The 24,604-nt window shown below is 44.4% G+C and overlaps 1 protein-coding gene and 1 long non-coding RNA gene across 13 annotated transcripts in view; one reads left to right on the forward strand and one right to left on the reverse strand.

Annotated features, from left to right (window-relative positions):
* Positions 1 to 47: 47 nt before the first annotated feature.
* Positions 48 to 5,832, reverse strand: LOC109496474. 11 transcript variants are annotated; one of them, XR_002739890.2, is made up of 6 exons: positions 4,569 to 5,783; positions 3,548 to 3,650; positions 1,258 to 3,318; positions 581 to 685; positions 243 to 334; positions 49 to 117 (listed from the first exon to the last, which is right to left on the reverse strand). It is a non-coding gene; the product is annotated as an uncharacterized LOC109496474 (long non-coding RNA). The 11 variants fall into 11 exon arrangements; XR_006593028.1 differs by having other exon boundaries at positions 48 to 113; positions 581 to 3,318; XR_006593022.1 differs by adding an exon at positions 5,792 to 5,832 and having other exon boundaries at positions 243 to 3,318; positions 4,569 to 4,704.
* A 2,696-nt stretch (positions 5,833 to 8,528) lies between these two features.
* SYTL5 (synaptotagmin like 5) overlaps positions 8,529 to 24,604 on the forward strand; it is a 308,338-nt gene continuing 292,262 nt past the window's right edge. Inside the window, exon 1 of one of the 2 annotated variants that reach the window (XM_045050606.1) lies at positions 8,529 to 8,781. The gene's annotated coding sequence lies outside the window, so the exon portion shown is untranslated. The remainder of the gene's footprint in view (positions 8,782 to 24,604) is intronic. The other variant, XM_045050607.1, reaches the window with a different exon arrangement.

A 24,604-nucleotide genomic window follows, 5' to 3' on the forward strand; every position in this document is an offset into this window, starting at 1 on the left:
TTCATGGGTTTGAGCCCCACATCAGGCTCTGTGCTGACAGCTCAGAGCCTGGAGCCTGCTTCGGATAATGTGTCTTCCTCTCTCTCTCTGCCTCTCCCCTGCTCACACTGTCTCTATCTCTCAAAAATAAATAAATGTTAAAAAAAATTAAAAAAAAAAGAATACACTACCTACTTGGTGCTGGTGATTGATCCAGGGCTAGGCACATGACCCTTGGGAGCCAATCAGAATACACTGCCTACCTTGCCATGGTGATTGGTCCAAGGGTAGTCACATGTTCCAGGATAGCCAATGAGAATTCACCAATTACATGGCCACAGTGATTCGTCCAGGGCTAGCCAAATGACCAAGGATATCCAATCAGAATACACTACCTACATGGTCAGGTGATGGGTCCAGGACTAGCCATATGACCCAAGACAGCCAATAGAATACACTACCTATGTGGGCAAGGTGATAGGTCTAGGGCTAGCCACATGACCCAGGAGAGCCAACCAGAATGCACTACATACCTTGCCATGGTGATTAGTCCAGGAATAGGCACATGACCCAGGAGAGCCAAAAGGAATACACTACCTACCTAGCCATGGTGAATGGTCCAAGGGTAGTCACATGATCCAGGATAGCCAATCAGAATTCAGCAACTATGTAGCCATGGTGATTAGTCCAGGGAGAGGCACGTGACCTAGGAGGGCCAATCAGCATCCACTACCTCCTGCCCCTGGTCATTGGTCCAAGGCTATCCACATGACCCAGGACATCCAATGAGAATCCACTGCCTACCTAGCCAAAGTGACTGGTCCAGGGCTAGCCACATGACCCAAGAGAGCCAATCAGAATACACTAGCTACCTGGCCCTGGCGATTGGTTCACAGCTAAGCACATGACCCTGGGGAGCCAATCAGAATACACTTCCTCCCTTGCCATGGTGATTGGTCCAATGGTGGACACATGATCCAGATTAGCCAATAAGAATTCACCAACTAAGTGGCCATGGTGATTACTCCAGGGATAGGCACATGACCTGTGAGTGCAAATCAGAATTCACTACCTCCTGGCTATGGTGATTGGTCCAGGGGTAGGCATATGACCCAGGATATCCAACCACAATACACTCCCTACCTAGCAGAACTGACTGGGCCAGGGCTAGCACATGACCCAAGAAAGCCCGTCAGAATACACTACCTACCTGTTGCTGGTGATTGGTCCAGGGCTAGTCACATGACCCAGAGGCACCAATCAGAATACACTTCCTACCTTGCCATGATGATTGGTCCAAGGGGAGTCACATGATCCAGGATAGGGAAACAGATTTCACCAACTCGGTGGCCATGGTGATTCCTCCAGGGATAAGCACATGACCTATGGGAGCCAAACAGAATACACTACCTCCTGGCTATGGTTATTGGTCCAGGGATAGGGTATGACCCAAGGTATGCAATCAGAATAAACTGCCTACCTGACTGAGGTGATTTGTCCAGGCCTAGCCACAAGACCCAAGAGAGTCAATCAGAATATACTATCTTCATGCCGGAGGTGATTGGTCCAGGGCTAGCAACATCACCCAAGAGCACCAATCAGTATACACTACCTACCTTGCCACAGTGATTGGTCCAAGGGTAGTCACATGATCCAGGATAGCTAATCAGAATTCACCAACTATGTGGCCATGGTGACCAGTCCAGTGTAGGCACATGACCTATGAGGGCCAATCATAATACAGTACCTCCTGGCCTCAGTGATTTGTCCAGGGCTAGCCACATGACCCAGAATTTCCAATCAGAATACACTACCTACCTGGTGCTGGTGATTGGTCCAGGGCTAGGCACATGACCCATGGGAGCCAATCTGAATACACTTCCTACCTTGCTATGGTTATTGGTCCAAGGGGATTCACATGATCCAGTATAACCAATCAGAATTCACCAACTACATGGCCATGGTGATTAGTCCAGGGATAGGATAGGATCTATGTGATCCAATCAGAATACACTACCTCCTGGCTATGGTGATTGGTCCAGAGATAGGTTATGACCCAGGATACCAATCTGAATACACTACCTACCTGGCCAAGGTGATTGGTCCAAGCCTAGCCCCAAGACCCATAAGAGCCAGTGACAATACACTACCTTTGTGGCCGAGGTGACTGGCCCAGGGCAAGCAACATCACCCAAGAGAGCCAATCAAAATACAGTACTTTCTTGGACCTGGTGATTGGTCCAGGGCTAGGCACATGACCCAGCAGAGCCAATCAGATTATACTAGCTAACTTACCATGGTGATTGGTTGAAGGTAGTCACATGATCCAGGATAGCCAATCAGAATTCACCAACTAGTGGCCATGGTGATAGGTCTAGGGATAGGGACATAACCTATGAGAGCCAATACCATACACTACCTCCTGGCCAGGGTGATGGGTCCAGTGCTAGCCACATGACCCAGGACAACCAATCAGAATACACTACCTACCTGGCCCTGATGATTGGTCCAGGGATAGGCACCTGACCCCAGCGAGCCAAAAGGAATACACTACGTACCTTACCTTGGTGATTGGTCTGATGGTAATCACATGATTCAGGACATTCAATCGAATTCACCAAGTAGGGGCCATGGTGATGAGTCCAGTGATAGGCACATGACCTATGAGAGCCAGTCAGAATACACTACCTCCTGGACATGGTGCTTGGTCCAGGGCTAGCCAAATGGCCCAAGACACCCAATCAGAATACACTACAATGTGGCTGAGGGGATAGGCTAGGGCTAGCCATAGGACCCAGAAGAGCCACCAGAACACACTACATACCTGGCCATGCTGATTGGTTCAGGGGTAGGCACATGACCCAGGAGAGCCAAAAGGAATATACTACCTACCTTACCATGGTGATTGGTCCCAGGGTAGTCACATGATCCTGGATAGCCGATGAGAACTCACCAACTATGTGGCCATGGTAATTAGTCCAGGGTTAGGCACATGACCTATGAAGGTCAATCAGAATCCACTACCTCCTGCCCCTGGTGATTGGTCTAGGGTTAGGCACATGACAGGACATCCAATCAGAATACACTGCCTACCTAACCAAAGTGACTAGTCCAAGGCTAGCCATATGACCCAGGAGAGCTATCAGAATACACTAGCTACCTGGCTCTGGTGATTGGGTCAGGGCTAGGCCCATGGTCATGTCCCAGAGGAGCCAATCAGAATACACTTCCTACCTTGTCATAGTGATTGGTCAAAGGGGAGTCATATGATCCAGGACAGCCAATCAGAATTCATGAACTAGGTGGCCATGGTGATTAGTCCAGGGATAGGCACATGACCTATGAGAACCAAACAGAATACACTACTTCCTGGCTATGGCTATTGGTCCAGGGATATGCTATGACCCAGGATATAAAATCATAATAACCTCCCTATCTGGCTAGGTGATTGGTTCAGTCTAGCCACAAGACCGAGACAGCCATCAGAATACACTACCTACATGGTGGAGGTGATTGGTCCAGGGCTAGCAACATCACCCAAGAGAGCCAATCACAATAAACTACCTACCTTGCCACGGTGATTGGTCCAAGGGTAGTCACATGATCCAGGATAGCCAATCAAATTCACCAAGTAGGGGCCATGGTGATGAGTCCAGGGATAGGCACATGACCTATGAGAGCCAATCAGAATACACTACCCCCTGGCTATGGTTATTGATCCAGGGACAGGGTATGACCCAAGATATGCAATCAGAATAAACTACCTACCTGGGGGAGGTGATTTATCCAGCCCTAGCCACAAGACCCAAGACAGCCAATCATAATGCAGTACCTCCTGGCCTCAGTGATTGGTCCAGGGCTAGCCACATGACCCTTATTTCCAATCAGAAAACACTACCTACCTGGCTGAGGTGATTGGTCCAGGGCTAGCCATGTGACCCAAGAGAGCCAACCATAATATACTACCTACCGTGCTGAGGTCATTGGTCCAGGGCTAACCACATGACCAAGGGAGCCAATAGAATACAGTACTTACATGGCCCAGGTGATTGGTCTAGGGCTAGCCCTATGATCCAAGAGAGCCAATCAGAATACAATACCTATGTGGCCAAAGTGATTGGCCCAGGGCTAGCTACATGACCCAAGAGAGCCAATCAGAATATACTACATGCTGATCCTGGTGATTGGTCCAGGGCTAGACATGACCCAGAGGAGCCATGACCCAGAAGAGCCTATCAGAATACACTTCTGACTTTGCCATGGTGATTGGTCCAAATGGAGTCACATGATCCAGTGGGCAATCACAATTCACCAACTATGGTGCCATGGTGATTAGTACAGGGATAGGCACATAACCTATAAGGGCCAGTCTGAATTCACTACCTCCTGTCCCTGGTGATTGATCCAGGGATAGGCACATGACCCAGGATATCCAATCAGAATCACTACCTACCTGGCCGAAGTAATTTGTCCAGGGCTAGCCACATGACTGAAGAGAGGCAATAAGAATACCCTACCTACCTGGTCTTGTTGATTGGTCCAGGGCTAGGAACATGACCCAGGAGAGTTCATCTGAATACACTACCTACCTTGCCATGGTGATTCATCCAAGTGTAGTCACATGATCCAGGATAGTGAATCAGAATTCACCGACTACGTAGCCATCATGATTAGTCCAGGGCTAGCCACTTGATCCAGGGGAGGCAATCAGAATACACTACCTACCTGCAATGGCGATGTGGTCAGGAATGGACACATGACCCATGATAGCCAGTCAGAATATACTACCTACCTGGCCACAGTGATTGGTCCAGGGATTGATATAAGACTCAGGAGAGTCAATTAGAATACACTACCCACCTGGCAGTGGTGATCATTTCAGTTTTGGACACATGATCCAGGGTAGTAAGTCAGAATATACCACCTGACTGGGCATGGTCCCTGGTTCGTGAATAGGCATATCATCCAGGAGAGTCAATCAGAATACAATAGCTACCTTGCATCAGTGATTGCTCCGGGGATGGGCACATGACCCAGGACAGCCAATCAGAACACTACCTACCTGTCCATGATTTTTGGTCCAGGGATAGTCACATGACCCAAGATAGCCAATCATAGTACACTACCTCCTGGGCCATGCTGATTAGTTCAGCGATGGACACATGACCCGGGATAGCCATTACCCAGAATTTACCACCTACTTAGCCATTATGAGTGGTCCAGGGATAGCCACATTACCCAGGATAGCCAAACAGAATACAGTACCTATCTGGACATGGTGATTGGTCTAGAAGTAGCCACATGATAGAGGAAAGCCAAGCAGAAGACACTGCCTACCCAGCCATGGAGAGTGATTCAGGGATAGGCACATGACCTAAGATAGCCCATCAGAATACCCTACCTCCTGGGCCATCGTAATTAGTTCGGGGATGGACACATAACCCAGGATACCCAATCAGAATTCACTACCTACCTGGCTATGGTGATTATTTCGGGGATGGGCCCATGACACAGGAGAGCCAGTCAGAATTCACCACCTTCCTGGCCATGGTGATTGGTTCAGGGATGGACACATGACCCCAGTTATCTAGTCAGAATACACTATATACTTGGCCATGGTGATTATTTTAGGGATAGGCACATGAACCAGGATACCCAATCAGAATACACTACCTACCTGGCCATGGTGATTATTTCAGGGATGGACATAGAATCCGGTAGAGCTAGTCAGAATACACTACCTACCTGGCCATGGTGATCGGTCCAGGGATCACACATGACCCAGGATAGGCAATCAGCATGTACTACCTACCTGGCCCTTGTGATTGTTCCAGGGATAGCCACATGACCCAGTATAGTCAAACAGAACACACTTCCCACCTCGCCATGGTGATTGTTCCAGAGATAGGCACATGATCCAGGAGAGCCAATCAGAATACACTACCTACCTGGCCATGGTGATTGGTTTAGAGATAGTCACATGACCCAGAATGGACAATCAGAATACACTACCTACCTGGCCTTGGTGATTATTTCAGGGATGGACACATGACTCAGCATAGCTGGTCAAATTCACCACCTTCCTTGCCATGGTGATAGGTCCATGGATCGCCACATGACCCAGGATAGCAAGTCAGAATATACTGCCTACCTGGACATGGTGATTGGTTCAGGGATGCACACATAATCCAGGATAGCCTATCAGAATATCCTACCTTCCTGGCCATGGCGATTGGTTTAGGGATAGGACATGATCCATGAGAGACAATCAGAATTCACCACCTACCTGGCCATGGTGATCGTCTGGGGATGGGCACATTACCCCCAATAGCAAATCAGGATACACTACCTACCTGGCCTTGGTGATTATTTTAGGGATGGACACATGATTCAAGCAGGTCCAATCCCTGCACCTTTGTTGGAGCTATCAGGAAGTTCAACCCTTAACTCTGGAGCTGTCTTTGATACTATCTGCCTAAAGAATGATGTGTCACAAGATATAAAGGAGACACAAATTAAGAATTCAAAGTAAATTATTCATCTTGTGTGTATTTCTATTATTATTTCCTAGAAAACTCATAGTCTTTTCTTCAAGACTCAGTTCAATTGTCATTTTCTGGTGAAATGTTACTTGACCTCTCCCACCTCCCTCATGGAGGTCTGTGAATTCTCTTCTCATTCCCATAGCACCTTGGTTTTTTTCCCTATTACAGCATTGTTGAGTGACTTGTTTATTGTCTTCTCCTCCCCTTCACCCACTCCTTGTTGTATGGCATTCTTGATGGTAGAGACTTTGCTTTATTCATCTCTATAAACTCAGGTCCTAACATAATGTCCACTACATAGTAGGTGCACAGTAAATGTGAGTTTGGTGAATAGGTTAAGAGACTATTCTAGTAATACTTTTGGTTGATCACCTTGCACGGAAAGACACACTGTTTTGGACACACACACACACACACACACACACCATATTTTGCAGGAATGTAGGATTTTTGGTAGGTAAGAATTTTGATTCAGGTACCTAACAGCTTAAAACAAAAAAGCATCAAATGTTCTTCCTTGAGATTACACTTGAAAATAAGATAGTAAGAGAGAATGCAGAGTAGGGGAAACTTTAGCAAAAGAGGAGAAATAACTTTGGAAAACATGACTTTATAGACTTAGTAGAGGTAGAGAAACTGAGGGTTAATATTATTCAGGAAAGTAGTTGTAGATAAGGAAGAAAAACAAAGTAAATAGATGGGAAAAGATGGAAAGCATAGAGGAAGACATGAAAGGCAGGGGTAGGAAAGTCCTGGATGTTAGACCTTTGAGCTTTCAATAAAGATTTATTTTCCACTGTGTGTCAGGCAGTATACTAGGTTATTGGGACATTGAAATGAATGTCATGGTGCCTTCCCATCGTGGGGAAGATCTAGGTTTATAATGGTGGTAAGAAAGCAACGGGAGGATGAGAAGGGGTGTGTGTTGGGGGGAGATTACCCACTTTTATCAAAAGTCAGTAACCTTCCATTCTGGACAGGAACACAGGAAGTATGGCTGCTGAAATGCTGTCTTCAGGCTGGGAAAATGCCCCACTCTCTCCCCATTCTTCTTTCTTTCCCTCTGAATTCTGTAACCCTTTGCTCTTGCCAAAACAAACAGTATTCTTATTCTACATGCTCTTCCTCTCAGTTTGGATATGATGGAGACCATGGTCTCATCACCCCTGTCCCCCCAGCTCAACAAGATAACCTCTCAGACAACTGTCAGGTCCCAAGGCAGATTCCCAGTCCCTATTTGTTGGAGATCTTACTTCTATTAGTAAGATCTGTTGATATTCTGCTCCGCCGTGACTGTCCCAAGTGAAGCTTGTATATGGTCTCTGCTACTCTTCCCAATCTGAGTCAGATTAGGAGGGTGCCCCCTGGCACCAGAGTCCCATCATCCACACTGAACTCTTCCAGGATCCCAGAGGATCTGAGAGGGGAGAGGCTGACAGCCACCTGTGTGAGGTAGGGGACTCCAAGCAGGTGGGAATAATTTGTGCATTGGTTGTGGTGGGCAGTAGGGGACCTTGGACATAGACACCAACTGTGGGAAGGTCTGGGCATTGCCAGCCCAGCTGATAGGACTAAAGTGTGTCAGATGAGCAGCCCTGGGTGCACGAGTCTGCAAAAGTCCGGGGAGAGGCAAGACTGATGGAAAAGGATACACCTGGGATCTCTAGGAGCCGGCTGCACCTGTCTCTAGGTTGGGTGGGTTCTGGCGCTACCACAAGGGGGAGACCGAGGGTGGCGGGGGTAGGAGGTTGTGGTTAGCCGATAGTCGATAGTCGCGGAGCCGAGCAGGCTGGCAGAGCCTGAGGGAGGGCTTTGACAAACACCTTGTCCAGACGGCGGCGTGTGGAAGGTGTGTTGAGCTCAGATGGGCAGCCTAAGGGCAGTAGGTCCTGGGGTGGCGAGGGGCAGAGGAGAGGGGAGACCCACCCCGGAGGCACGCGTCCTGCAGCAGCTGGTGGTTGTCTGGAGGGGCGGGCTGTGCTTGAGGCGGCTCTGGCTGGAGGCCCCTGGCGCGGCCGCCTGGGGGCGTCGAGCAGAGGGCCCTGCGGAAGGGGCGGCTGGAGACCGCCTCCCAGCGCTCCGACCGGGTACCTGGAGGGGCGGGGAGGGAGAGGGGCGCGCGACGGAGAGGCGGGCGCCCGGCGCGTGAGTCACTCCGCTCCCCGGGGTGCGGAGCGGGACATCGCCTCCCGCCTGGGATCTGCATTTCATCTCCAGCTTCAGCGACCAGCCGCCTTTCCGTCTAGGTGAGGACCAGGTAAGTTTCTCGTCTTTTGGTGCCTCAGGCTTGGGTGACTCGGGTGGTGTTTGGGGGGGGGGGGATGTCTCCCAGTCTGTATCTCTGTCTGCCTTTGCTCCCACCCTCGGGCTCTCTCCATCGGAGACAGAAAGTTAGATTTTTAAAACGCAACAGAGGCTATCAAATCCATGCTCAGACCCCAAACAAGCCAAACTCTGGGGCCATATTCTTAATTTCCAGGATACCTTCACAGGTCCGGATGCGGCGTTTACGGGGCTAGGAATGTTTGATTTGTTTCTCGTGTTTCCCTCCTCCCCCACTTTCTTCCTGGGTGATTCTTAGAGGTTAGGGGGGTGGGAGGTGGCAAGAGAGCTAGAGGGCTGAGCCGGAATCCTTTGCCAAGGCGGTTTCCTCATTCTCGGCGAGGTGGCAGATGTTTCACTGTAGCCTGAGTTGGGATCTTGGAACAACCCTCCCCAGCCCAGGACGTGCTGCATATCAATCTCGTCACCACTGACTGAATCAAAATGTTCCGGAGGCACAATTCATGTGAATGTCACGATAATGTTGAAACAATTCATTTAGGACTCTATTGAATATTTTATTTTTAATGTATTTCAGGAACATTTTAGGAAACTGCTGCTGGTCTTATTTTCAGAGATGCTTCAAAACCTATTATTTCCCTTGCGAGAAAATCAATGAGGACCTATTCTGTTTCTTATGAGGATTTAACAATGCAAAGCTACATGTTAGTTTTCCTTTTTCTCTACCAGTGTGGGTCTGTGTGTGTGTGTGTGTGTGTAGGGAGGGGGAGGTTTGCTTCCACCAACTGCCTTTAGAAAAACCGATGCGGGGAGGTCACATCCCTGTTTCTCTACCATTAACTGCAGGTGTTTCTGTGATTATTAAATAGGTACTAATTATTGCTGTCGTTTTTGCTTAAAAGTAGCAGAGGAGAGCATCTCCTGGAATGCATGCATTTGTGGCTCCTGTCGACAACTGATTGCTTTATTATCAATATTGTTTGGTTTGCTGCAATGTTAACAGGTGGTCTTAATTCACAGCCCAGAATTCTTCTGTGCTGCGCAAACATCCCTGCTGATAGAGGAGGAAAGTGCTTACCCTCTTTCCCCCCACCCCGCCCCCCACCAAACCTGGTCTTTATCCTGTTTTGTGGGAGAAGGATGGGTGGGGAAGCTTTTCTGGCAGTTGATTGAGTAGCCCATCCTAAATTGCTCTTTCCTGAAATGTCATTTGGTCTACAGTCTGTGATTATAGCAAAGAATCGCCTCCTCCTCCCCAGGAAGGAAAATAAAACTTCACGTGTTTAGTCAAGTCACAGGAATAACTTTTTAGAGTTGAATGGAAGTTTTCATGATTCTCTTTTCCAAAATTATTTATGGGGACCCCCCCGCCCCCCCCCCACCAAACCTTTCTGATCCTGTGACTCCTCTCCCCTGCATATCTCTGTCTCTGTGCTTACCATCCTGTGACTCTTGGTTTACATACCAGTCTCAAGATAGTAAAATTTCTTGGGAGGCAGGGGTAAAGTTTTATTCATCTTTATACCCCTGGAGTCTACTAAAGTGGAGGTCTGTTAAAAGAATGAATGAATAAACGAATTTGGCAGTTCAGACTGGGTTTACCTTTCCACCTGGGTATGCTTTCTCTTCATTCCTAGAAAATAATCCTTCTCATTCAATAAATCTCAAAATGTGGGGCCTCAGGCCACACAGTGTTCTAAATAAATGAGTTTGACACACATGGAAGACTATATATTAATTGTGATTTTTTTTTCTGCAAGAGAAAAGCCAACTACAGGTGGCTTTTACAAATAGAGAAGCCTGACAGCAGGTGATTACTGGAGTTGGTGGCCCAAAGGCATCAGGGTTCTGGATCAATGCCTTACTAAGCTCATGGCTTCAAGATGGGTCTAAGAACTCCAGACGTTACATCCTTACTCCATGTTCAAAGGCAGGAAATGGGTAGTGGAGAGGGGTAGAATAATTTCTCTCATATGACTTTCTCTTGCCAGAGAAGAAATATCTTTTCTCAGCAGAATCTCTCTTGTATTTCATTGGCCAGAACTGGGCTCTATAGCAGTTCTTAATGGTGAGAGAGGCCGGGAAAGCGAGTATCGGGCTTTTTAGCTGCTGTCATGGAAAGGAGGCCAGGGAGAGGGAGGTTAGAGATGGCTTTGGGTAGCTAACCGGCAGATTGTGCTAGTATGTCATGAAAACGGTTCTATTTTAACCAGTGACGGGATTAATGACTGATCCAAGTAAAAAATTAAATATTAATCAGTGTAGCAAGAGCACATTCAGAACAGCCCCTGCTCCTGCCCCCCCAAGGTGTATGGTGTTTTAAAGGTGCTAAATAATCACTGTTGTGGAGCACGTTAACTTTTAGAGACTGCAGGTAGAAAAAAAAACGCGTGTGTATATGTGTGTGTGTGTGTATATGTGTATATATACATGTACGTATGTATATGTGTATATACGTATACACATACATACAGCGTATACGGTTTCCATCAGGTAAGGGTCAGATCCTCCAGTTCCTGGAACAGAGTAAACATTCAGTAGATACTTGTCTAGTGAGTTGACTGTAGAGTTTGGGAGCTTCACAACCTCACATGGCCCAGTAGAAAGGGTTTAGCAAGAAAAACCTAATTAGTGGTTTGACACCTACACCCTGAAATGCTGGTTTACATAACCTTAGAGTCTTTCATTTGGATCTGAGGAACCCGGAGGGCAACTTAGAGGGGCCAGAAGAACGTAAGGAGAGGTAGTGGGTACTGATAGTTTAAGTCAACGGGTTTTCTGTGGGGGCCCTCCCTATACCTGTGCTGAGGAAGATTTATTACAAAAGTTCAAGAGGATCCTAGCCCCAAAATGTTTAAGCTGATGCATGAAATTAAGAGCATAGATGACTGCCCGCTTTGATTCTTGACTCTCTTTCACAGTAGGAGTCCTGAAATATTTACAGAAGGACCAGGTTTGGAGACCTACTGATGGGACATCAGTTAAGCAAGTGTCAAGAGATTGACATTTAACAGTTGAAGGACCCTGGGCCTTAGATTTTTCACCAGTCAAAAGAATGAAGCACACCATCGGTGGTTCTCAAACTTTGTTGCGCTTAAAAAAATCACCTGGAAAGCTTTTAAAAATCCAGAGTTAGGGGCTAATCCCCAAATTACTTAAATTGGGACCTCTGGGAGTGGTACCTAGCTGTCAGGATTTTAAAAACTCCCTCAGATGAGTCCAATATGCACCTGAGTTTGGGAACTGTATTTGTGAGAGCTACCATAACAGAGTACCCCAGACCAGGTGACTCAAATAAGATTTTTTTCCCCACAGTTCTGGAGGCTAGAAGGCCAAGATTGAGGTGGAGGCAGGGTTGACTTCCTCTTCTTTTTTTTTGTATTTAAATTCAAGTTAGTTAACATCCAGTGTAGTATTGGTTTCTGGGGTAGAACCCAGTGATTCATCATTTGCATAGAACACCCAGTACTCATCCCAACAAGTGCCCTCCTTAATGCCCATCCCCCACCCACTTCCCCTCCAGCAACCCTGTTCTCTGTATTTGCGAGTCTCTTAAGGTTTGCCTTCTTCTGAGGGCTCTCACCTTGACTTGTACATCACTGCCTTCCTGCTGTTTTCACATGGTCTTTCCTCTGTGCACGTCTGTGTCCTAATTGCCCGTTATAAGGACACAAGTTATATTACATTAGGGCCCACTCATTTGACCTAATTTTGCCTTAATCGCCTCTTTATAGAGGTCCTAGCTCCAAATAAGTCACCTACTGAGGTTAGGACTTCAACGTGAGTTTGGGGGTGGGGACACAATTCACCCCACAACAGGAACCACTGGACGGATACGGCACTTCTCCAGCTTTAATGTGCATACCAGTCACCTGAAGACTTTATTTTTTATAATTTAGATTCCAATTTAGTCTAGATGGGGCGCAGGATTCTGCAGCGCTAACAAAATCCAGGTGATACCAATATAGATACTTGAATGCAGTTCTAGTTAGATCGGTGGTTCTGAAGCCCTCCCAGGCATTCACATCACCTGGAGAGCTTGTTAAAAACAGGTCACCGGGTCCTGGCCTCAGAATTTCTGATTCCGTAGGTTTGGGGTTGAGCCCAAGATTTTACACGTCTTTTTTTTTTTTAAACAATTTACATTTCTAAGAAGTCCTCAGGTGAAGCTGCTGGTGTTGGTCTAGGGATGATACTTTGTGAAGCACACCATCGGTGGTTCTCAAACTTTGTTGCGCTTAAAAAAAGAAATCACCTGGAAAGCTTTTAAAAATCCAAAAGCTTTTAGCAAGATCTCTGACATTTTGAGACTTTATGGTATTGGGTGAGTCTGGTTCATTACATCATTGTAGGTGAGTTTATCTGTGGTATTTGCTCTAATTGCTGATAGTATTGTACTTGTGCTTTTGCCAAGTTTAATGACTTTGCTCAAATGACAAAGGATGAGGAAATGGGAGAAAATACTATAGTGAAGTCTCCCTCAATCTCTTGTACAAATGGAGGTGAATGAATATGGAGACTATACATCAGCCCATTTGTCTCCATTCATGTTTCTTCTCCAGTCACAGAGCTAAATTGCAGCTTGCCCTTGTACCAGCTCCAAGATAATTTTACAAGGCTGGTTCCTTGTGATTTTTTTTTCAAGGATTAACTATTCTGTGGATGGAGCAATCTCGAGGGGCATTGCAAATTTCTCCACACACATTTAATACAAAATTCGAATTTAATCACATTTTTTTTTCTGCATGAGACCCAACAGTGAGCTACATCAAACAATATCCCCCTCTCCAAAATAATTAAGAGATGGGAAAATAATTTGTCTTCTCTTCGAGAGCTAAGTCAGTAAAGTTCACATTCTGTGGATATTGTTATTCACTTGTGGGAGTAAAACAAGAGACTGTAAATATGAGATTAAATGGCTTAGAAACATCTAAAACCTTAAGCTAGTGATTTGGGTATAATATCAAGAATGTGATTTTATGTTAGAAAGTAGAAATCTACCAAAAATAACAATAGCTATACACAGCCTCCAACTTAGCAATGGTTCAACTTACGATTTTTTGACTTCATGATAGTGCAAAAGCCAGACACACTTAGTAGAAGCTGTACCTTGAATTTTGAATCTTGATCTTGTCTCAGGCCAGTGGTATGCAGTGTCTCTCCTGATGCTGAGCCACGATTCCCAGTCAGCCATGCCATCGTAAACGACCAATACACATAAAACCATTCTGTTTTTCACTTTCAGGACACTGCTCAATAAATTACATGAGCCACTCAGTGCTTTATTATAAAGTAGGCCTTGTGTGAGATGATCTTGCCCAACTGTAGGCTAATGTAAGTGTTCTGAACACGTTCCAGGTAGGCTAGGCTAAGCTATGGTGATTGGTAGGTTAGGTGTAGGAAATGCTTTTTCAATTTACGATATTTTCTTTTTTTTAGTTTTTTTTAAGTGTTTGTTTATTTTGAGAGAGAGAGCATGAGCAGGGGAGGGGTGGAGAGAGAGGGAGACACAGAATCCGAAGCAGGCTCCAGGCTCTGAGCCATCAGCACAGAGCTAGAGCCTGATGCGGGGCTTGGACTTGTGAACCGTGAGGTCATGACCTGGGTCGGATGCTCAACCGACTGAGCCACCCAGGTGCCCCAGTTTACAATATTTTCAACTTGTGGTCTTATTAGGATGTAGACCCATCATAAGTTGAGGAAGATGTGTATTTTTGTTGCTGACTGGGATGTGTTAAGTCATTGTTCCCATAGTATCTCATTTAACTCTTGTAACCGTATCAGATTATGTGTGTGTCAGATGTCTATTGCTATAATAATGTGGTATAGCAACCAACCACAAAATCTCAGTAGTATATGATAATATGCTTAAGCACTTACCGCTCATGTGTCAGGATCAGCTGGGGGTTGGCCCGATTGCTTTGCTGGTCTGGGATTGCTCACGTGTCTTGGGGTTACCTGGATATCAGCTGATCTAGGCTAGCCTTGATTGGAGTACCTTGTGGCCCGGACTCTTTTTCACATGTTTCTCATCCTCCAGCAGGCTTCCAGTCATGTTCTCAAGGCAGTAGCAGAGGCAGAAGTGAGAAAAAGTGGAAATATACAGACTTCTTGAGGCCTAGACTCATAACTGGCATGTCACACTTCTTCCTTATTGTGTTGGCCAAAGCAAGCACATAGTCGTGCCCGGAGTCAGAGTGCAAGGGCCCTGTGGAGTTACATGGCAAAAGGCATAGATGGAAGGAGGGGTGAAGAATATGGGTCATTTTTTCGATAAACTATCCCAGAGGAAAAAATAAGGTCCAGAGATACTAAATAACTTGTTTAGATTGCATTATTCATAAGAGGTGAGCCAAGCTTCAGAAACAACCGTGATGCCAAAGCTTAGTACTCTTCCCTTTATACCACATTGCTTTTCTATTTCTTCTTGTACCGTTTAGAAAAAAAACAAAGTCAACAGAAGGTATGAGGTTGGCCTAGAGGATAAAAAAATTATCTTTGTTCATTAAGTCACAATTGAGATTTTATACATATGTACACACACAAGTGCACCCATATGTATGTGTATATATGCATATTCTATTTGATCAATTTCAAGAATTTTATGTTTTAATTTTTTAATGTGGTCTATTATGTCTCCAAATGAAACAACTAAAATATTTCCGTTTCAAACTTAAAAATGGATTCAACTTGCTGCCCCATTTCCTCTGGGGCTGTCCTCAAAAGAATGAGTCTTGCTAAAATATTTTCCATACTTAGGACATTTCCAAAGTTAGGCCAGGCATATAGGGCCTGTGTTCAGAATGACTTTGCTGATGACCTGTTTTGAGTTTACCTTCAAGGATTTCACACATTTTTCACATTCCTCATGAGTTTTGCCAGCAGTTGGTATTGTGGCTCCCAGCACTGTCTAGGGGAAGAGGTTACCTGTTATGTTTCCAGCCTGATTGTCCGACCCGCCCAATTACACAAGCTAGGTTGTAGAGATGGATGCAACAGGCTGTCAGGACCCGATGCCATTTCAACATTTGAAGTGTATAATAAATTGTATTTCTCCTGATTTCATGCTCAGCAGTCACTCTTATGATTCCCCGTGTTCATTGCCTTCAGGGAGAGAATAACCTGGTCAAGCTGTCTGGTCTGCCTGAAAGTTCTATTTCTCATTGTAAATTACTAAGCCACCACTCTGACTTTAAACACTTATGAGTATTGTCGGTGTGAGTCAGCATCCAGCACCTTCTAGCCTGAGAAATGCAGAGACACTGATAAAAATCAGTTTTCTGGAGTTAGGCCGCTCAGTGGCAGGCCTGATGATGGTGATTCACCGAAGCGAATTAACTAGCATTTATTAATCATTTTCTGCATACCAGGCACTGTGCAGTTTTATTTGTATGATCTCATTTAGTCCTCGTAACAACTTTGTGACTTAGTACTTTTCTTTTTTCCAGTTTACAAATAAGACTCATTGTCCTTTCTTACCATCTTCTTTAGTGGCAGAATCTAGTTTTATTCCTGCTGGTGATGCTTCCAGTGAACAGTCTCCATTAGCCAGCATCTCTGGCACTGAGGCGTGATCCTACGACTGAGTTCTGCCCCTGAGATCATTGTTGTGTTGTGCAGGACTTCTAGGAAGCCTGTGTGAAGAGAGTTGATTTGGCTGGGAGGAAGGCCCTTCTATACTTTGTTTCCTCCAGCTACTGGCCTGGAATGCAGGCATGTTAGCTAGAGACCTCTTGGACGATGGAGTGACTGCTTGGATGTACGCCAGCATTGAGGTTCTTAGGAAGGTAGAAGGAGGAATCGGCCTGTGATGGCATCATGGAGCCCCTGTGCAGTTCCATTCCAGAGATCCTTGCCTACTTTCTGAACATACTGGTGTTCTCTTAGCAGAGAAAAAAAAGTAGGAATGGCTACTGGGTAGGCAGTGGACTGTGTTTACACGCCGTGTGCCAAGTGCCTAATATTTGAACTGCGGTAGATACATGTGTTTTGAGTTCCATCTCTGCTGCTTATTAGGTGTGTGTATTAGGTACATCTTGTGCCTTGCTGTGCATCCTTTCAGCCTGCCTTTTAGGCAAGCCATTGGTTCAATAACCACATTTCAGGGGAGTAACCAGAGAGTACCTTGCCTTAGCCTCACTTTCTACCCCAGGACTTCTTTGATATTTCAACACCAAAGCTTGTTGGACCCCCCTGGCACCCAAGTATGTGTATTATGGGATGTGAGGGAGTTAAAGACCCAAAGAGTCAATATTTGACCAGTCTGGGATGGGAGCCAGGGATAAATGTTCCCTTCTTACATTCAGATATTTCTGAACTGCGTTTTAGTACTGTTTACTTCTAAGAGATTCTCAGAGGGTCTAAGCAGGGTTAAACCCCAGTTGCCTCCAGTTGTGGTCAACTCAGAAATATACTCCTGGATTTATTTTCATGTTTCCTATTTCCTTTCCCCACTTACCTACCTCTTTTCTCTAGAATCACTTTCCAAAATAGACTACTTGCATTCAAATCCTTGTCTCAGGCTTTGCATTCCAGGGAGAAGTCAGGGTAAGATATTGTATTATCTTCAATTAAGCTCTACTGATAAAACTTTGGTACTTGCTGACATTTTTATGCCCCTTGTATGACGAAGTGGTACACTGTCTTTGGCATACAAAGATGATGATACATTATGAAATCTGATGGTATTAAGTGTTTGGTATGGGAATGGATCAGCAGGAGTTAACATACCTTGTTGATGGGAGTGCAAATTTGGTAAAGTCATTTTGGAAAAGAAAACTTGACATTCCCTTGCAGAGTTGAATATCCACATGCCCTATAGCCCATAAATTTTATTTCTGGGTATAACCCTTAGAGAAATCTTTCTGCATGTGAACCAGGAACTCTCCTTAGGAATGTTCTTAGCAACATGGTTCGTAATAAAAAAAAATGCTGGAAAAACCTGATTTTTCACTGATGGGAAAATAGATAAATTTAAAAATTTGATATTTCACAATAGAATAAAAATGAATTAACTACAATTATATGCAAGAACATACATGCATATTAGAAACAATTGAATAAATAACCAAATCACCAAAGCCTTCATGCGGTTGGGCGTAATTTTTGTAAAGCTCAAAAGTAAACAATACTAAACAGTACATTGCAAGGAATCCTATGTATATGAGAAACTGTAAAGCAAGGTGAGCCCAAAATTGAGGCTAGCGCTTTCCTCTGATGGGGACATAGGATAAGGTAGGAACATGTGGTAGATACATTGGCATTTGTAGTACTCTAGGTCCTGAATGGGGTGACGGGGTCATCGAGACTCATTAGTCTTTAGAATTTATTTAAATGTGATATAGATTCTTTTGTATGTATCACATATTAGTAATTTTTATGAAGTGAAACCACACCAACAAGGATGCTGTACTGACAAAGCACGGCCTCAGTGAAAGCCTGCTCTGTTCTTCAGCGTGTGAGGGATTTTTTTCCCCTTTGTGTTCTCAAGTGCATTATAATAAACTAGAATGGCAATGCACAAGATTCGGTTTTCCTTATGGCCATTAAGGGTCACGTCCTCTAGTATATTTAGAAAAGAACAGTTTGTTGTGTCCTCTTGCCCCTGCGTCCACTTGCCTGTGGTTCCTATGTATCCTGAGGTTCCCCATTGCTTTTGACTGTGCATGATCCAACTGCCATTTATTGCTGGTCTCAGTGCAGCACTCAAGGGCTACAATCTCCCTTGATTCTATGGTGTGTGTGTGTGTGTGTGTGTGTGCGTGCGCACGCATGTATATGTGTATGTATTAGGAGGTAGTATTACGGTAGGGAGTGAGGAGGCTATTAACCTGACAGTTCTCTTTATAGCTTCAAACTTCTTCCTTTCCTTGACAATGCTACCACACAAAGCTATAAGGTTGTAGCAGATTTTACATCCTAGGCTAGGATTTATAACCTTGAAAACGTTTTTGTGCCATCAACCCTTTGATGAAACTTACGGCTTTCTTATCAAAATGTGGCTTAAATACATAAAATCAAACACTGGATTACAAAGGAAACAAATTATATTGACATACAATGATCAGAATATAAAAAATTTGTGTTATAGTAATATATGTACTTATTTATTCACTTACTAAACAATCTAGTGGTGAGTCTAATGACCATCCAAAGTTTAAAGTAGTGATGGGCAGGGGTGCCTGGGTGGGTCAGCTGGGTAAGCATCTGACTCTTGATTTCAGCTCAGTTCATGGTCTCACAGTTCCTGAGGTCGAGCACCACGTTGGGCTCTGGGCTGACAGCGTGGAACCTGCTTGGGATTCTTTCTCTCCCTCCTTCCCTGCCCCTCTCCCACTCACTCTCTCAGAAATAAATAAGCATTAAAAAAATATTGATAAGCATAAAGGATATTGCTCAGTATCTGCAGTAACTAATGTGACATGAAAAATATCTGTGGTTTCTATTGGTGACAGTCATAGGTGCTAATGCTATTGTGGTTTGTTGCCTACATTCATATTTAAAAGAAATAAAAAATTTCAGATAGAGATTAGTGAACATAAGTGTTTCTTCCCATCCAAGTTCATGGACCCTTTAAATTCTATCCATATGCCCTTGGGGTTCCATGGACCGCAAGGTGAGAACCTTGCTCCAAGCAAACCAAAGAAAATTACGACAGATGAGGGAAATAATTTTAAAGTGAATACCCAACATTATCTAAAGCGGAGTCCTCAAGAAAAGCCCTTAACTCTAGTCCTTCGTGGGTGTTGAGGGAGGCATAGTATGTCCCAATTCCCATGCTTACTTCACAGACCTTTGAGAGGAACCTGCTCTTCAGTGCCTTCCACGCAAGTCTTCATACTTCCTTTGGAAGTCCTGCCTCTTTCTCAGAGGAGATGGTCTTCCCCTTGGATTTATCGGTGTCCCATCTCTGTTTTCCTAACCTTCAGATGCAGTCTCCAGTGACTCCCACACAACAATGTAGGGTGGGCTGTGGCTTCCTGAGTATTCGCTCCTTTAAGGCCTTACAGCTGTGGTGAGTTACAGCAAGCAGAGCATGTGCACCCCTCTTAACTCTCCAGTAAAAACACTTATTATCAGAGATAGCCCAGTCTTAAAATATAGGGAAAAAAAAGCATTTTCTTGACTACTCCATAAATTAGAAAGCTGCCCAAGTGTGTAGTGAACCTTGTATTGTACAATTATTATGCAGATCAGGGATAGTTCTTTATTCATCCCGCGGCCCCTTTTAAATGGGCTCATTACTGAGCTATAGACCTTTTAATGTCGGTGCCCTGAGCTACACAAACACCTGGATCCCATTTGAAATTTGTGTTTGTACAGCCTGATTAGGCACTTAGATTATGTCATTAGTATCCCCCATAATACCTACTGATTGATTCATTGATTTATTATTTTAACTGTTTTTTCTGTAATTAATGATGAATTTTTAATCAACTTTGTTTCTTGGGACAGTTTTGATTTACAGAAAAATCGTGAGTATATACAGAGTTCCCATACACCTCCATGGAAATTCCTCCGTTATTATCTTACAGCAGTATGGTGCATTTGTTACAGTTAATGAACCAATAATATTATCTAAAGTCCATAATTTATCCAGATTCCTTACTTTTTACCTAATGTCTTTTTTTCTGGAAAGTTCAGAATCCCATCTAGGGCCCCACGTTACATTTTGTCATCATGTCTCCTTAGCCTCCTCTTGACTGTGATAGTTTCTCAGAGTTCTGCTTGTTTATGATGACCTTGACAGTTTTGAGGCGTGTTGGTCAGGTGTTTTTAGCATGTCCCTCAATTAGGGTTTGTCTGATTAGACTGGGGGTATGGGTTTTTGGGAGGAAGACCACAAAGTTGAAGTACCTTTCTCACCACATCCTGTCCGGGGTACATACTGTCAGTATGACTTACCACTGTTGATGTTGACCTTGAGAGCCTGGCTGAGATAGTGTTTGTCAGGGTTCTCCATTGTAAAGTTGCTCTTTTCCCTCCTTTTCGATACTGTCCTCTTTGGAAAGAAGTTACTATGTGCCCTGCACACTTAAGATATGGGGGTTATGCTCCACCTCCTCGAGGGTGGAATATCTACATAAATTATTTAGAATTCTTCTGCACAGGAAAATTGTCTCTTCTCTCCCATTTACTTATTTATTCACTAATTTGTTTATATTAGTATGGGCTTATGGTAATGAATTTTTAATAAAGTAATAATCCCAATATTATGGCCAGTGGCATGAATTTTTCTAACTGTGGTTAGCCCAATAGTTTCTAAGCCCCCCCCCCCAAAAAAGAGTAAAACCATTGGTTACACGTGAATTTTTTTCACTCTTTGTCTATATTTCCATTTTTTGGTCAAATGTTTAGTTTAATTCTTAACCAAAATAATTCAGTAATTTGGTAAAAAAAAGTTCAACCATTAAAGAGCACACAGTTAAAATTTAGACTACTTTTCACCCCATACCTTCGTATCTCTCTTCAGTGGCAACTCCTGTTAACTGTTACTGATATTTTTCCAGAAATTTTGTGTATATTAACATCTATTTATTCTTCTTTAGACTATAAGAAAAGGGTCAGAAGAGGGATAATGAAAGAGAAGTAAGAAAGGAAGGGCAGGAGCAGACCAAAGATGATTAGGTCAGTCATAGAATTCCTAATGCAGTCACTGTATTTTCTTGGGAAACAGTTGATTTTTCCAACTTTTTTTCTGGTGGAGTTTTGTCCCATGTGTGCATTTTAACCACTGATTATCAAGAAGTGTGGCTATATCAAGCTGCTTAGTTTAAAACAACCACATTCTCTCTGCCTAGTTTAAGCAGAAGAGTTTATTTGAAGGCATTAGGTGGTAGGGTGTTTCTGGCCCCAATTTTCCCCACCTCTACCCATGCCTTTGGGACATGTGACTTTGTGGTTTTTCTCACTAGGGCAGAATATGTCTATGTCTCTTCAGTCTGAGGTTGACCAGTCTGAGGTGACTTGACCAATGAAATGTTAGTAGATACGTGTATAGAAGCTTGTAAAAGCATTTGAACATTTATGCTTTCGTTCTTACTTGTCTGTCATCTGTGAGAGGACATGCCAAGGCCAGCCTGCTGGCGGCTGAGCAACATGTGATGTAGAGCCAAGTCATTCCAGTTGTCCCAGTTGAAGCTATCCTACGCTGGCTCACAGCCAGCTGGCCCCCAGACGAATGGGTGAGCTGAACTGCAGCTGGCCACAGACACACAAACCAGCCCAGTCCAGCCTAGCCCATCTGACCCTGCAGATTCATGGGCTAAATAAGTGCTTATTTTTGTATGTCACTGAAATTTTGGGGTCCTTAGGCAGCATTACTGTGGCAATGAGTAACTGATACAGGTAATTGACAGAATCCGTGGGAAGGCCCGAAACCTGGTTTGGATGTTACTTGGCCAGGAGAAGTGCCAACTACCCCACAGGATGTTTCTAGCAGAAACTTCACTCCTGCTGCCTCATAGTCCTCAGTGCCTATGATGCTACAGAATAGAAAGAACCTTCACCAGTGTTCTTCAGAGGAGCCAAATGCCTCCAACCCATCACTTTTACGAATCACCAATATCCCTGACAAAGTTTACTTCCTCATTTCAGTCTTCCTGTGGTACATCTGAGGGGTAGAATCTAAAGCACACCTGGAACGTTAGCTGTGAGGGAGTCTGGAAAATGTGCTTTTTGACTCTCTGGCCTCTGCAATGCAAGGAGGCCTGCTAGAAGGGGGTGGGAGTAAGTGTGAATGAGTCCCTCTCCAGTATCTGCGACAGAGGCATAGAGAAAAGAACTCGGTGTCCTGATCCTCTGATTGTCTGCCATCTGTGCATGGGGACACTCAAGGTGTGGACTCTCCCAAGACTTGTAGTCTCAAGGAGAGGAACCTTGGACCCTTTAACTGCTCCATACCAGACTTGCTATGGCAGTTTAAGCTCTAGGAAAGCAGTTTGGTTCTGATATTGGTGACTGAAGGTACTCCCTGCCTTTTCTTTGACATCTGGCAGAGTAGCATGTGAATAATTCCAGGTGAAACAACACTTTAATTTTATTGGACACTGTAAACAATGAGTTTGGCCAAGTTTCCCCCTCTCTGTAATGAGTGAAAAGCCACAAGCAAAGGCATGTAGAAAATCCTATTCATGCTCTTGTGTGGGGAAGATGTAAAGGAAGAAACCCATCCCTGTTTCTGTCCACCCTCTATACTCGTGTGCCAAGTCCAGTGACCCAAGTGTCCCAAATATCTAAAGGGTGACAGCACAGGGCTGATGGATTTTAAGCTCACCCTAGTCCTCCAACCCCACTCCCCACCACAAGTGAGAATGGCCCTCTGAAGTTTCTGGTCTGGGTCACGTGGCATTAACTGATTGATAGAAGACATGTCCACTAAATGAAAAGCCTGTGGGTGCATGTGTATTTATCTGTAAAGTGGCAGTTGTGAGATTGGCCACGTGAAGCCTTTGTTTATTTTTATTCTCTGAAGATCTTGTTCCAGCTAAACATTTGTTGAAATGTTTTGGTGACATTTTTGTGTTTTAACTTAATAGGCAAAACCATGCTGTTACTAACATTGCAAAACTGAAAGATGTCGTATTTGTGTAGTATTTTAAGGAGGTATTTTGGGATATAAGCGTGAAAAGTATTCAGCTGTATTGCCGATATCTGGATCCTTGACTGGTTACTAGGAAAAGCAGGAGCAAACCCATTGGAATGTACGTATGCTCAGAATTGCAGATAGACTATAAGCATTCCCGACCATGACAACATGACCAGAACATTTTCTTGGAGGAGCACAAGAGGTTCTGATATTGTTAAGATGCTACTTGGCCCATATAACTTTGTACATTCAGTCGTTTGGTTTAATATGCCTTGTGTATGGATGGAGAATCTAATATGGGCTTGTAATGCACTCAGCTAACTAGGAGTTTGTGGTAGACATTCGTAATTTTTATTTTCTGAAGTGAATTTCCTTGTATGTCACCAAGCATATCTGTGACAAGGTCTAAAACTTCTGTTCACAAAGGTGCCAGACTTGAATCAAGACTTAGGCCAGGGGAAAGCAATCTCCACAGATCGGCCCCGCCTGCACCCCTCATGGGTGGTCCCCTACTCACCTCCCTATAGAATCTTCTCCCCCAGCCAACTGGTATAATTGTTGGTCACCAATGATATATATTTTTCTACTTTTGTCTGTACCTTTTGACCTGCCCGGAGGATGTCCCTGGCCCTCTTGATACATCTTTGGTCTACTATATGCAGGCTGGCCTAGACTGAGGTAAAGCTTAGCTATAAATCCAGAATTTTCCTGGTTTGCACAGCCTTTGCCCACTGCTCCCTCCTCTGAACTTCTGACACATCTATACTCTTGGCATCTAGGTTGGGCATTTTGTGCCTTCACGATACCTCCTCACAGTTAAAATGTTAGCGTCTAGAGTATACAACAGCTGACCTGTAATTCTGTGTATCCTCAGCCCCTACATTAGTGTTCATGCAGATATAATCAGTGCTCAGTTGATGGCATGTGATGCCTGGAATCCCCAAAACAAAGCTATAGAGTTTGGGCAGCAAAAGTCCTTGCATTTCCCTAGAGCTTCCTGCACTGGCATTTCTGACTTCGCCCTTATTTTCAAAAGGGTTCTATGATCCCTTTGTTACAAAGGGTCACATGATTTGTTTATTGCTTCTTTCCAGTAAGGGAGAGGAAAGGTCTTTCGTCTCGCTGGTCTTTTGTCCCAAATGCCTCCTTATGCTTTCTGTGTATGAGATACTTAAACAGTGCAGCCTTTGGTTTGTGGGCCTGGCCGATG

This window comes from Felis catus, chromosome X (genome assembly GCF_018350175.1).
Source record: "Felis catus isolate Fca126 chromosome X, F.catus_Fca126_mat1.0, whole genome shotgun sequence".
Classification (NCBI taxonomy): Eukaryota; Metazoa; Chordata; class Mammalia; order Carnivora; family Felidae; genus Felis; species Felis catus.